This window comes from Dama dama, chromosome 27, assembly GCF_033118175.1.
Source record: "Dama dama isolate Ldn47 chromosome 27, ASM3311817v1, whole genome shotgun sequence".
Lineage (NCBI taxonomy): Eukaryota > Metazoa > Chordata > Mammalia > Artiodactyla > Cervidae > Dama > Dama dama.
In genome coordinates, this window is record NC_083707.1 from 36,543,339 (window position 1) to 36,557,639 (window position 14,301).

The window sequence follows — 14,301 nt, forward strand, 5'->3', positions numbered from 1 at the left end:
TCTTGATTCATAATATGCTCCTGTTTTCCAACACTACTTCTTGATTTCCACTTGTCTAAGAAAATGTGAATTACAAAATTTAGAAGAATTTCTCTTAAAAATGGCACTTTTCTGCAAATACCAAAACCTGCCTATCAAGTATTTTATGCCTCTTAGGAGTCATTCTAAATATAGAGACTTGGGTTGACTCTCCTGTTTTTTCCATGACTAGTCTGTATGATGCTGGAGTCCAAGGGAGGGTGTGTAACCATGGCCGATTTAAGGCATTTAGGTGAATGCCAGCAGCTCTCTCCAGGGATGAAAGAATTGGGTTGTGGCAGTAATTCTGAGTGTGGATCTCAATGCCTGACATTTAATAGAAGCTTAACACAAGTTGGTTGGGTTTTGGAACCCCACATTGTGCCAGAGATTCCATCCTCAAGCTTTAGATCTCTGTTAACATTGGCATCAGACCACTGATGTTCTAATGATCATAAATCTCATTTATGCTTTGCTTTTTACTTTGTGATTGTACTTACTTTTATGAAGCAATGGAAGTGGAAGTGGTCTTAAAAAAGAATGAGTATGTGGAGCTGGGAAAACTATGAATAACAGGCAAGAATACTGGAGAAGTTTGGAAAAGCTAAAAAAAATTACTTTCCCAAAGTTAAAACCCTCTTCATGGCTAATTATAAGCAGCAGTCTCTGGAAGTTACTCATTTCAAAGTAGGTAAGTAGAGGCACTTGGCCCATCTCGGCTCATCATATGATGTGTGTCTGAAAATAAAATCTCTACTTATGAACCATTCCTCTCAAAGATTTAAACTAACTCTCATCATCTGAAAGATCCTCTTCAACCATAAAAGAGTACATTAGCCACAGCCTCAAACACACAAGCAGGTCTCAAACCCTGACCATGCTCATTCCAGGAAACCCATTTAAAGGGCAAAGGAAGAAACAATCAAAATGAAAAGGCAGCTTACAGAAAGGGCAAAAATATTTGCAAACAGTCTATCTGATAAAAGTTTAATATTCAAAATAAATAAGGAACTCATACAACTCATATGAAAAAAAAAAAATGGTCAGAGGACCTGAATAGACATTTTTCCAAAGAAGACTTACAAAAGGTCAGCAGGTACATGACAAGGTGCTCAGAGACACTAATCATAAGGAAAATGCAAATCAAAACCACAATGAGATTCCACCTCAAAACTATGAGTGGCTATGATCAGCAACCATTTCAGTTCTAACAGCTAATGCTTCTACTCACCCAGAGAATGTGTCTACTAGCACTGGGAAATGTCTGAAATTGCCATGTACTCTTGGCATGACAGTGAAATTAATCTGCAGCCGTCTCTGGGAATGTCCCTAGACATCCTGAATGGGCTTATCTGGGGTCTGGTGTTGGGTTTTTCTTTGTACACATGGCATGTATCTCAGCTCTCTGACTGATTATATTTGTCATGCCAGGAGTCATCATAACTTCCACTATCTAGTTACATAGGGCTTCTCTCCCATGGTGAGTTCTTGGACCAGTTGACCCAATAACTTGACAAGCAGCAGTTTGGGGAAAGAAGTATTATCCGTGTTCATTGACTAGCACCCATTTTCAGGCTTTGTCTAATTTTTCCTTTGTGAAGATTAGGGAATAATTGGATAGATCTGGCCTTCGAGGTGTAAGGGGTAGGTGCCAAGTCACTGTTTCTAGGGCCATGCTTTGGGCAGCTGTATCCACCTTGTTTCCCCTTCTTACCTCTGAACCCTCTTTGGGTGGCCCCTACAATGAATGGTGAGGAGATACCCTATGTCTGTGACGAGATACCCCACATCTGCTGCTTGGTGCTGGAGCAACTGTGAGGAGATATCTCACGCCCAAGGGCAAAAGAGAAGCCCCAGCAAGAGGGTAGGAGGGTCGAAATCACATTTAGAATCAAACCCCATACCCGCCAGAGATGCTCAAAGGGCTCAAACATACCTTGTATGCACCAAGACCCAGAGACCCCACAGAGACTGAAATAGAACTGTATTTGAGTGTCTCCTGCAGAGGAATGGGTCAGCAGTGGACTGCTGCGGGGGCAGGGGCTCTGGGTGCAGCAGACCTGGGTATGACATAAGCCCTCTTGGAAGAGGTCACCATTAACCCACCATAGAGCTGCCAGAACTTACACAGGCCTGGGGAAACAGCCTCTTGGAGGGCACAAACAGAACCTTGTGTGCACCAGGACCCAGGAGCAAGGAGCAGTGACCCCACACGAGACTGATCCAGACTTGCCCGTGAGTGTCCAGGAGTCTCTGGCAGAGGTGTGGATCGGCGGTAGCCTGCTACAGGGTTGGGGGCACTAAATGTAGCAGTGCGTGCAGGACCTTTTGAAGGAAGTCACCTTTATCTTCATTACCTCCACCATAGTTTGGCCTCAGGTCAAATAACAGGGAGGGAACACAGCCCCGCCCTTCAACATAAAACTGGATTAAAGATTTGCTGAGCATGGCCCTGCCCATCAGAACAAGACCCAGTTTCCCCCTCAGTCAGTGTCTCCCATCAGGAAGCTTCCATAAACCTGTTATCCATCTCCATCAGAGGGCAGACAGACTGAAAATGACAATCAGAAAGAACTAACTAATCTGATCACATGGACCACAGCCTTGTCTAACTCAATGAAACTATGAGCCATGCCATGTAGGGCCACCCCAGATAGACAGGTCATGGTGGAGAGTTCTGACACAATACAGTCCACTGGAGAAGGGAATGACAAACCACTTCAGTATTCTTGCCTTGAGAATCCCATGAACAGTATGAAAAGGCAAAAAGATAGGACAATGAAAGATGAACTCCCCAGGTCAGTAGGTGCCCAATATGTTACTGGAGATCAGTGGAGAAATAACTCCAGAAAGAATGAAGAGACGGAGCCAAAGCCAAAACAATACCCAGTTGTAGATGTGACTGGTGAAGGAAGTCAAGTCCGATGCTGTAAAAAGCAATATTGCATAAGAACCTGGAATGTTAGGTCCATGAATCAAGGCAAATTGGAAGTGATCAAACAAGAGATGGCAAGAGTGAACATTGACATTCTAGGAATCAGTGAACTAAAATGAACTGGAATGGGTGAATTTAACTCAGATGACCATTATATCTACTACTGTGGGCAAGAATCCCTTAGAAGAAATGGAGTGGCCCTCATAGTCAACAAAAGAGTCTGAAATGCAGTACTTGGGATGCAATCTCAGAAACGACAGAATGATCTCTGTTCGTTTCCAAGGCAAACCATTCAATATCACAACAATCCAAGTCTATGCCCTGACCAATTATGCTGAAGAAGCTGAAGTTGAACGGTTCTATGAAGACCTACAAGACCTTCTAGAACTAACACTCAAAAAAGATGTCCTTTTCATTATAGGGGACTGGAATGCAAAAGTACGAAGTGAAGAAATATCTGGAGTAACAGGAAAATTTGTCCTTGGTGTACAGAATGAAGCAGGGCAAGGCTAGCAGAGTTTTGCCAAGAGAACACACTGGTCATAGCAAACACCCTCTTGCAACAACACAAGAGAAGACTATACTTGGACATCCCCAGATGGTCAATATCGAAATCAGATTGATTACATTCTTTGCAGCCAAAAATGAACAAGCTCTGTACAGTCAGCAAAAACAAGACTGGGAGCTGACTGTGGCTGGGATTATGAACTCCTTATTGCCAAATTCAGACTTAAATTGAAAAAAGTAGGGAAAACCACCACACCATTCAGGTATGATCTAGATCAAATCCCTTACAACTATACAGTGGAAGTGACAAATAGATTCAAAGGATTAGGTCTGATAGAGTGCCTGAAGAACTATGGACAGAGGTTCATGACATTGTACAGGAGGCAGGGATCAAGACCATCCCCAAGAAAAAGAAATGCAAAAAGGCAAAATGGTTGTCTGAGGAGACCTTATAAACAGCTATGAAAGGAAGAGAAGCAGAGAAGCAAAAGGCAAAGGAGAAAAGGAAAAATATACCCATTTGAATGCAGAGTTCCAAAGAACAGAAAGGAGAGATAAGAAAGCCTTCCTCAGCGATCAATGCAAAGAAATAGAGGAAAACAATCGAATGGGAAAGACTAATGCTGGAGAGGATGTGGAGAAAAGGGAACCCTCTTACACTGCTGGTGGGAATGCAAACTAGTACAGCCACTATGGAGAACAGATTCCTTAAAAAACTGGAAATAGAACTGCCATACGACCCAGCAATCCCACTGCTGGGCATACACACTGAGGAAACCAGACCTGAAAGAGACACATGCACCCCAATGTTCATTGAAGCACTGTTTATAATAGCCAGGACATGGAAGCAACCTAGATGTCCATCTGCAGATGAATGGATAAGAAAGCTGTGGTACATATACATAATGGACTATTACTCAGCTAATAAAAAGAATGCATTTGAATCAGTTCTAATGAGATGGATGAAACTGGAGCCTATTAAACAGAGTGAAGTAAGTCAGAAAGAAAAACACCAATACAGTATATTAATACATATATATGGAATTTAGAAAGATGGTAACAATGGCCCTATATGTGAGACAGCAAAAGAGACACAGATGTAAAGAACAGACCTTTGAACTCTGTGGGAGAAGGCAAGGGTGGGATGATTTGAGAGAATAGCATTGAAACATGTATATTATCATCTGTGAAATAGATCACCAGTCCAGGTTTGATGCATGAGACAGGGTGCTCAGGGCTGGTGCACTGGGATGACCCTGAGGGATGGAATGGGGAGGGAGGTGGGAGGGGTGGTTCAGGATGGGGAACACATGTACACACATGGCTGATTCATGTGAAGGTATGGCAAAAAGCACTACAATATTGTAAAGTAATTAGCCTCCAATTAAAATAAATAAATAAATTAAAACAAAAAACAAAAAAAGACTAGAGATCTCTTCAAGAAAATTAAAGATATCAAGGATACTTTTCATGCAAAGATGGGCTCAATAAAGGACAGAAATGATATGGACCTAACAGAAGCAGAAGATATTAAAAGAGGTGGCAAGGATACACAGAAGAACTATATAAAAAAGATCTTCATGACCTAGAAAGTCATGATGGTGTGATCACTCACCTAGAGCCAGACATTCTGGAATGCGAAGTCAAGTGGGCCTTAGGAAGCATCACTACAAACAAAGCTAGTGAAGGTGATGGAATTCAGTTGAGCTATTTCAAATCCTAAAAGATGATGCTGTGAAAGTGCTGCACTCAATATGCCAGCACAGTTGGCAAACTCAGCAGTGGCCACAGAACTGGAAAAAGTCAGTTTTCATTCTAATCCCAAAGAAAGACAATGCCAAAGAATGTTCAAACTACTGCACAATTGCACTCATCTCACATGCTAGCAAAGTAATGCTCAAAATTCTCCAAGCCAGGCTTCAACTATATGCGAACTGTGAACTTCCAGATGTTCAAGCTGGTTTTAGAAAAGGCAGAGGAACCAGAGATCAAATTGCCAACATCCACTGGATCATTGAAAAAGCAAGAGAGTTCCAGAAAAATATCTACTTCTGCTTTATTGACTATGCCAAAGCCTTTGACTGTGTGGATCACAACAAACTGTGGAAAATTCTTCAAGAGATGGGAATACCAGACCACCTGACCTGCCTCCTGAGAAATCTGTATGCAGATCAAGAAGTGACAGTTAGAACTGGACATGGAACAACAGACTGGTTCCAAATCGGGAAAGGAGTGCGTCAAGGAGTACTGTCACCCTGCTTATTTAACTTATATGCAGAGGACATCATGCAAAATCCTGGACTGGATGAAGCACAAGCTGGAATCAAGATTGCTGGGAGAAATATCAATAACCTCAGATATGCAGATGACACCACCCTTATGGCAGATAGTGAAGAAGAACTAAAGAGCCTCTTGATGAAGGTGAAGGAGGAGCATGAAAAAATTGTCTTAAAGCTCAACATTCAGAAAACTAAGATCATGGCATCTGGTCCCATCACTTCATGGCAAATAGATGGGGAAACAGTGGAAACAGTGACAGGCATTATTTTTGGGGGCTCCAAAATCACTGCAGATGGTGATTGCAGCCATGAAATTAAAAGACACTTGCTCCTTGGAAGAAAAGTTATGACTAACCTAGACAGCTTATTAAAAAGCAGAGACATTACTTTGCCAACAAAGTCCATCTAGTCAAAGCTATGGTTTTTCTAGGTGAGAGTTGGACTATAAAGAAAGCTGAGCACCAAAAAATTGATGTTTTTGAACTGTGGTGTTGGAGAAGGCTCTTGAGAGTCCCTTGGACTGCAAGGATATCCAATCAGTCCATCCTAAAGGAAATCAGTCCTGAATATTCATTGGAAGGACTGATGCTCAAGCTGAAACTCCAATTCTTTGGCCATCTGATGCGAAGACCTGGCTCATTTGAAAACACCCTGATGCTGGGAAGATTGAAGGTAGTAGGAGAAGGGGATGACAGAGAACCAGATGGTTGGATGGCACCACTGACTCAATGGACATGAGTTTGAGTAAACTAAGGGAGCTGGTGATGGACAGGGAGGTCTGGTGTGCTTCAGTCCATGGGGTTGCAAAGAATTGGACATGACTGAGCGACAAACTGAACTGAACAATGAACGGCTGCCACAAAAACGAATGGCTGCCACAAAAATACAGTTTGTGGAAGCTGTATTGCCTCTGTGTGTGGATGTGTGTTAGTTGCTCAGTTGTGTCCGACTCTGTGAATCCATGGACTTTGCCCACCAATCTTCTCTTTTTATGGAATTTTCCAGGCAAGAGTACCAGAGTGGGTTGCCATTTCCTTCTCTTGGGGATCTTCCCAATCCAGGGATGGAACCTGGGTATCCCGCATTGCAGGCAGATTCTTTACTGTGTGAGCCACCAGGGAAATGCTTCAATATGTTTAAGCCATGTCTCACCTGTTTATTCTCTGCAGTAAGGGTGGATATCTCTTTCCTTCCAAGTAGCCCCATGTGTGTATGTGTGTAGGATGGCATATGCATATGGGGAAACTGTGTAAATACTTCAGATCTCTGTTCTGATGAATGGATAAAGAAGATTTGGTTATATAATGCAATGGAATAGTACACAGTCATAAAAAATGACGCCATTTACAGCAACATGGATGGGCTTAGAAGTTATTATACTAAGCAAAGTAAGTCATAGGGAATTCCTTGATGGTTCAGTGGTCAGGACTCTGCACTTCCACTGCAAGGGGCACAGGTTCGATCCCTGGTCAGGGGACTAAGATCTCTGTATGCACAATGGGGTGGCCCCCAGTTTTTTTTTAAGGTTAAGATAGTAAAAAAAAAAGTAAAGTAAGGTAGAAAGAGAAAAAAATACTTTGTGATATCACTTACACATGGATTCTAATATACAACACAGATGAACCTATCTATGAAACAGAAACAGACTCACAGACATAGCAGATGCAAGCTATTACATATAGGATGGATAAGCAACAAGGTCCTATTGTACAGCACAGGGAATTATATTCAATACCCTGTGATAAACCATGATGGAAAAGAACATGAAAAAGAATGTATATGTATCTATAACTGAGTCACTTTGCTGTACAACAGAAATTAACACAACAATGTAAATCAGCTCTACTCCAACACACTAAAGACATAACATCTTCCCAATCCTGGGCTCTAAGTCTAGGGTAAGGAATATAAACTCCACCTTTTGGGCCAAATCCCTGGGGGTAGGCTTCAGCCTCTATGACCTGGATCTGGGAGATTACTGTGTATCCTGCCAGCCTTGCCCCCTCTCTCTTAAAACTTCTGGGATCTGCCATTTCCGCCCTGCTCCCAGAGCGGGGAGAGCATTCTCCTTCCAGTGTCCCTGTAAAATGTTGTTTACAGATGCCACACTGATGGGTCCTAGTCCTTGGCTTGCTCTCCCTCTGTGGAGGGCAGGGGTCACTCACCGGAGTCGAGCATCTCCTCCGGCAGTTAGTCGTTGAAGGGCAGCCAGTAGGTGGGCTTGCCTCTCGGCCTTTTTATCCTCTGACCTTTCCTCCTCTGCATCCAGGTTATTAAACACCTGGCAGGCACTCCCAGCTAGGTGAGAGGTGGGGGTATCTGGTTCTACTTCCAGTTTGGTGAAACTCAAAAAACTCCCAGTTCTGTAGGGTGCACCCTACTGGGCTGTCCTTTGAATGGTGTACGTTTCTTCCCCCATACTTCGCTTGTTGTCTTGGATTTGCTTCTGGGGGACAGGTGGAGTGATGTGTTGGCACACAAATGCCACAAAGTGTGTGCTCGGTCACTTAGTCATGTCCGACTCTTTGCGACCCCATGTGCCATAGCCCACCAGGCTCCTCTGTCCACAGGGATTCTCCAGGCAAGAATACTGGAGTGGGTTGCCATGCCCTCCTCCAGGGGATCTTCCCCACCCAGGGATCAAAGCCAGGTCTTCCACTTTGCAGGTGGATTCTTTACCATCTGAGCCACCAGTTAATAGCATAGGTGCAATTAGATCTCAAGTCTGTCAACATCCAGCCTGGGGCTCCTTGCTGAAATCTACAGCAGAAGCCTACACAGTTCAAATCCACAGTTCAAAAAAAAAAAACCGAAGTGTGGGAAAGCCAGCCGTAGTGTGTGTGTCTGCGTGTGTGTGTGTGTCTGCGTGTGCAAGTGTGCTCAGTTGTGTCTGACTCTTTGCGATCCCATGGTTTGTAGCCTGCCACCTCCTCTATCGATGGGATTCTTCAGGCAGGAATATTGAAGTGGGTTGCCATTTTCTCCTCCAGGGGATCTTCCCAACCCAGGGATCGAATCCCTGTCTCCTGCATTGCAGGTGCATTCTTTACCGCTGCGCCACCTGGGAAGACCCTAGGGAATTTAATGCCATCACATCTATAAAAACTCTTCCTGAAAAGACCTAGACGGTGTGTCCACCTTCTAAGTCTGGGGGGAGTCTGGGGGCCGTCTGCATGCTGTAGGTAACTTGTTGAAATCTATCTCACCCATTGTGACCCCTTTGCTGAGAACTGCTCCGTCCTCAGCAGCTGAGTTGGTGACATCCTTGGCTTCAGGTGTTTGAGTCCCAGATGGTTCCTCGTGGTGGTTCGGGATGGTGGAGGAAGGTTACAGGTTTTCCCTCTTCTAGGATCACTTCTGTTTCTCCTTACATTTCTGCAAACTCTCACGTAAAAGGATTTGATTCTCTATGCATATAGATGCTTCCATTGTTCATTTCAGAGTTTGAAAAGCTGGAGGAATCCTTTCAGGGTTATTTTGTATTTGAAAGCAGCAGTTTACCCCATTAACACAGAGCATTAACATCCTTTGTCTATCAGGCCACTTTATTCCTAGAAAGAGGTTACATTCCAAAGTGGCTCAAAGTTCTCTAAAGAAATAGCTGAAGCGTTTTGGCCTCTTTCGATCTCCCTTCAAGGTCCAGGTGACTGGAACAATTTCTAGTCTAGCAGCTGAGAACATTGGCTCTAGAGTCAGTCGACTTCAGTTTCAGCCCTGACTTCCCTCCTTACTTGTTTTCTGTCATTGGACAAGTTTCCTTATTTCCCTGGCTCTGTTCCATGTCTATTAAATGGGGGTCATAATCCCAGTCTCACTAGACTATTCATTTAAATGAGATAATATACACAAATGGTTTAATTAACACCAAATAAGTGGTGGCCATATATACTGGTTCATTTAGAAAAGAGTTTTACTTTTATTTTATTTTAAAAAATTTTATTGAAGTATAGTTGATTTACAATTTAACCCCTTGTTGGTCATATGATTTGTAAATATTTTCTACCATTTGGAGTATCTTTTAATTTTTTCGATGGTTTCCTTGCTGTGAAAAAGCTTTCTCTTGTTGTTCAGTTGCTAAGTTGTGTCTGACTCTTTGTGACCTCATGGACTGAAGCATGCCAGGCTTCCCTGCCCTCCACTATCTCCCAGAGTATGCTCAAGTTTTTGTCCATTGAGTCAGTGATGCTATCTAACCATCTCATCCTCTGCCTCTCTATTCTCCTTTTGCCTTCAGTCTTTTCCAGCATCAGGGTCTTTTCCAATGAGTTTCCACTTCTTCACATTAGGTGGTCAAAGTTTTGGAGCTTCAGCTTTAGATTAGTCCTTCCAGTGAAAATTCAGAGCTGATTTCCTTTAGGATTGAATGGTTTGATCTCCTTGCTTTTAAGTTTAATAAAGCTTTTAACTTTGATTAAAATATATTATAAAAAGTATGCCATGATTTATGTCAAAGAGTGTTCTGCCTATGTTCTCCTCTAAGAGTTTTATGGTGTACAGTCTTACATTTAGGTCTTCAATTCATTTTGAGTTTATTTTTGTTTATGGTGTTAGAGAATGTTCTAATTTCATTTATTTTTACGTGTAGCTGTCCAGTTTTCCCAGTACCATTTATTGAAGAGGTTGTCTTTTCTCCCTTGTTTGTCTTTGCTACTTTTGTTGTAGATTAATTGACCATAAGTGTGTGAGTTTATTTCTGAACTCCCTCTTCTGTTTTGCTGATCTGTGTGTCTGTTTTTGTGCCAATATTGTCTTGACGACTGTAGTTGTATAGTATTCTGAAGTCCAGGAGTGTGACTCCTCCCACTCTGTTCCTCTTTCTCAGGATGATTTTTGGCTATTCAGGGTCTTTTTTTATTTCCATATAAATTTAAATTTGTTTGTTGTAGTTCTGTGAAAACTTGATATTTTGGTAGGAGTTGCTTTGAATCAGTAGATTGCCTTGAATAGTACGGTCATTTTAACAATATTAATCCTTCTAATTCAAGAATATGGTATATCTTTTGATCTGTATTGTCAACCAGTGCTATCCAATAGAACATTTTAGCAATGATGGAAATAGTCATGTTCTGTGTTGTCCAATATGGTAGCCACTAACTGCAATGGCTCTTAATCATTTGAAATATGCAAATATGACTGAGGAACTGAATTTTTAACTTTTTGAATTTTGTTGTCGTTGTTGTTCACTTGCTCAGTTGTGTCCGACTCTTTGTGACCCCATGGACTACAGTATGGCAGGCTCCCCTGTCCTTCACTAGCTCTTGGAGTTTGCTCCAACTCATGTCCATTGAGCTGGTGATGCTATCTAACCATCTCATCCTCTGTTGCTCCTTTTCCTTCTGCCATCAATCTTCCCCAGCTTCAGGGTCTTTCCCAATGACCCCTTTTGAATTTAATGAGTTTTAAATAGCCATATATTCTGGCTAGGGGCTATTTTATTGGACAGTACCATTCTAGATTGTCAATTCTATGATTAAATGATCTGTTGAAAAAAAAGATTAATAAGGAGTGATAATCAAGGTGATAGTACCAGTTAAGGTCTTTCTTCAAAATATTTCCTCTACTTCCCTAAATCCTACTTTTCACCATGGGGCTTAAATTCCTCCTCCCTTCACGATCCAGCCCTTCATTCAGCAGCCTCTACACTCAAAGCAAAAATACTGTCCTCAAATCTTTTCATGGTTTGAATATCAATAATAGAGTATCAATAATTAGTAAGAGGGCAGGTGGTTTCTTCCAGCATATCATGCTTCCATATTGCAGGTCAGGAATGGGCATTTGGAACTTTGAATCATAGCTGCTGCTGCTGCTAAGTTGCTTCAGTCATGTCCAACTCTGTGCGACCCTATGGACAGCAGCCCACCAGCCTCCTCTGTCCACCAGATTCTCTAGGCAAGAATACTGGAGTGGGTTGCCATTTCCTTCTCCACTTCAATCACAGACTGTTGGGTAAAACAAATTCCTTGTCATAGAGAAATCTTCAGAATAGCATTTGTTATAATAGTAGGGGTGTTTCATGAAATGATACGTTATAATAAATATTGTATTCTAGCTTCCCTGGGAAACAGGCTCTGAGATGGATTTGTGTGCAAGTGCTTAAGTGGGGAGTGGTCTTAGGAACAGCAGTTACAAGGGATTATGCAAAAAAGGATTGAGCAAAGGAGAAGGTGAAGCGGCGGGAGAGCTGCAACAGAGACTCCGCAGATCTCATGGTGTGTTCTGAAGCTGGAAGGGCTATTTCAAGCTGTCCTGAGTTGAGGCAGAAGGACTGGCCCCCACTTTGGCTGGGGGCAATGCCTATAGAGGGAACAACCGCGAGACCTCAGTAGACCTTACTCCTAGCCGCCCCAGAAATGAGCACCTCGGCCGTATCACAGCATCCATTGCAATCAATTTCCTTTTCACTTGGGAGGGAAACCTGCCTGCTTTCCTTAGGCTTTGTTTAGGTCTTTTTCAGGCAGCAACACAATATCATGGTTTATAGGCAGAGCTTTGGGGCTGGTCCCAGTCCTGCTCTCTGAGATCTGGGGCCAGTTACTTTGTCTCTTCAGGTTTCAGTTTCTTTGACTAGAAATGAGGATGCTCCTGCCTATGGGCGTGGAATAACATGAGGCGTAGAAGGCACTTAGCATAAGACCTGATGCTGCTCCATAGAGGCTGCTGTTTTGGAGTCTGGGAATTTTATAAGATGTAACTTTTAGGCGTAAGCACATCCTACTGGGAGCACAGCAGTGTCCAGCGACGGATTTTGGCAAAAAAGGATGAAAAAAAGCTGAGGCATTTATGAAACTGCCCCTTTACTGCTCCTAACTGTTGCCTTCACTCTGGCAGAAGGGCCCAGCACTGGGACAAGCTAAGTTTGAAAAATCCAACCATAGAACCAAAGCCACTGCTGTTCCCACATCCAGACGGGAGAGAAGCCCCTCAGAGCCCTTGCTCCTTTGCTCAGGAGGAAATACACCCAGGAAATGACAAGAGGCTTGCTCATGTGTGTTTAGGTTAATGATGTCAACCTTAGAGATGTCTTGAAATGCTTCCTGCAGATACATGCCCCAACCCCGAACCCCCTCCACCAGTTCTGATCACATTTTGTAGCCTTGACAGTGTGTGGCATGAACAGAACCTGGTACCACTTTTAGGCACTTCACAAATGTTAACATGAACTGTCCCAGAGCCAAGGGACACTCTAGTAACTTTATTATCACTGGTTTTCAAGCCAAAGTCGCAGATGTAGGGAGAAATAGCTGCCAAATCCTGTCCACTTCAACTGACTTCCCAGTTGGTTGCTTCCTGCCCTTGCCTTTTTGATGTTTGGTGACATCTTCACCAAAGAAGAGACGGTGTCGCGGGGGCAAAGCAAAGCATCCCAGACTCGAATTTTGTAAGCCAGTAGATTTCATAAAGAAAAATCAGTCTTCTGAGTGGCCCTATAATCTTTTACAACCAACATTTCATAAAAAGGAAGGGAATTTTAACAAAACAAAATAAGGAAGATAGTCTTGAAAAAAGGATACTTTATAAAGCTGAGTATCTCTAACTTTGGGATTCCCAGGTGGCTCAGGTGGTAGGGAATTCATCTACCAACGCAAGAGATGCAGGTTCAATCCCTGGGTCAGGAAGATCCCCTGTAGGAGGAAATGGCAATCCACTTCAGTATTCTTGCTTGGAGAATTCCATGGACAGAGGAGCCTGGCAGACTACAGTCCATGGGGTCCCAAAGAGTTGGACATGACTCAGTGACTGAGCACGCACACACCCCCCTAGCTTCATGGAAACCTACGCTCTCTGCATTTTTTACATTTTGCCTCTAACAGGTGCAAACCTCCTCATGGGCTAGGCCTGGTCCCAGGCATAGAGGTGAACCATCCACGGAGGTAGAGACCCTAGTGATCCTCGTAGCCACTGAGCCCCTGAAGGGAAGTGGCCAGGCTCTTTTGTTTATCCCTGTAACTTGTGTTTAAGAGAATACCTTGAATGTATTAAGGGCTCAGTAAATATTTGTTGAATAAAGAGGTGGATATGATTATGTTATGATGATCTTGGCCAAGTCACATCATTGCTGGGGCTCAGATCTGTACAGTTAGATCCGTACAGTCCCATCTGTAGGACCTGTACAATTGGAAAGTCACCCTGGATACCTGCCAAGTTCTTGTGTGTTTAGCAAACAAAAATCAAAAGGCAGGACTGCAAAGGAAAAGCAGACTGTTTTCTTTTCCCTTACTTTGCTTAAAGAATAATTCAACTTTTTTGGGCCACAGTGACTTTTTCAGAGCTTTGTTGCAATGCTTATATCCTAAACAAAGGTGTTGATTCTTTGTAGGTTAAACTCCGCTTATCAGGAGCCCCAGATAAAGAAGGGACCCTTGAATATTGAGTTATTAATTTAAAAACTAAGTGCTGGGTGATAAAGAACCTTGCTGCAATTTTATTTAGAGGACTAGATATCAACTTTAAACAACTATTCTCTATTTTTTCTTTTTTAGCATATTTTCAAAGATCTATTTTATTACATATTTTGTTATTATTACTTTAAAGTGTCCCAAGGTCACTGTGTCTAACTGAGTT

The 14,301-nt window shown here is 42.7% G+C and overlaps 1 non-coding gene across 1 annotated transcript; it reads left to right on the plus strand.

Annotated features, from left to right (window-relative positions):
* Positions 1-7,143: 7,143 nt before the first annotated feature.
* Positions 7,144-7,216, plus strand: TRNAG-UCC (transfer RNA glycine (anticodon UCC)). Its single transcript has one exon. It is a non-coding gene; the product is annotated as a tRNA-Gly (tRNA).
* The last annotated feature ends 7,085 nt before the right edge of the window (positions 7,217-14,301 follow it).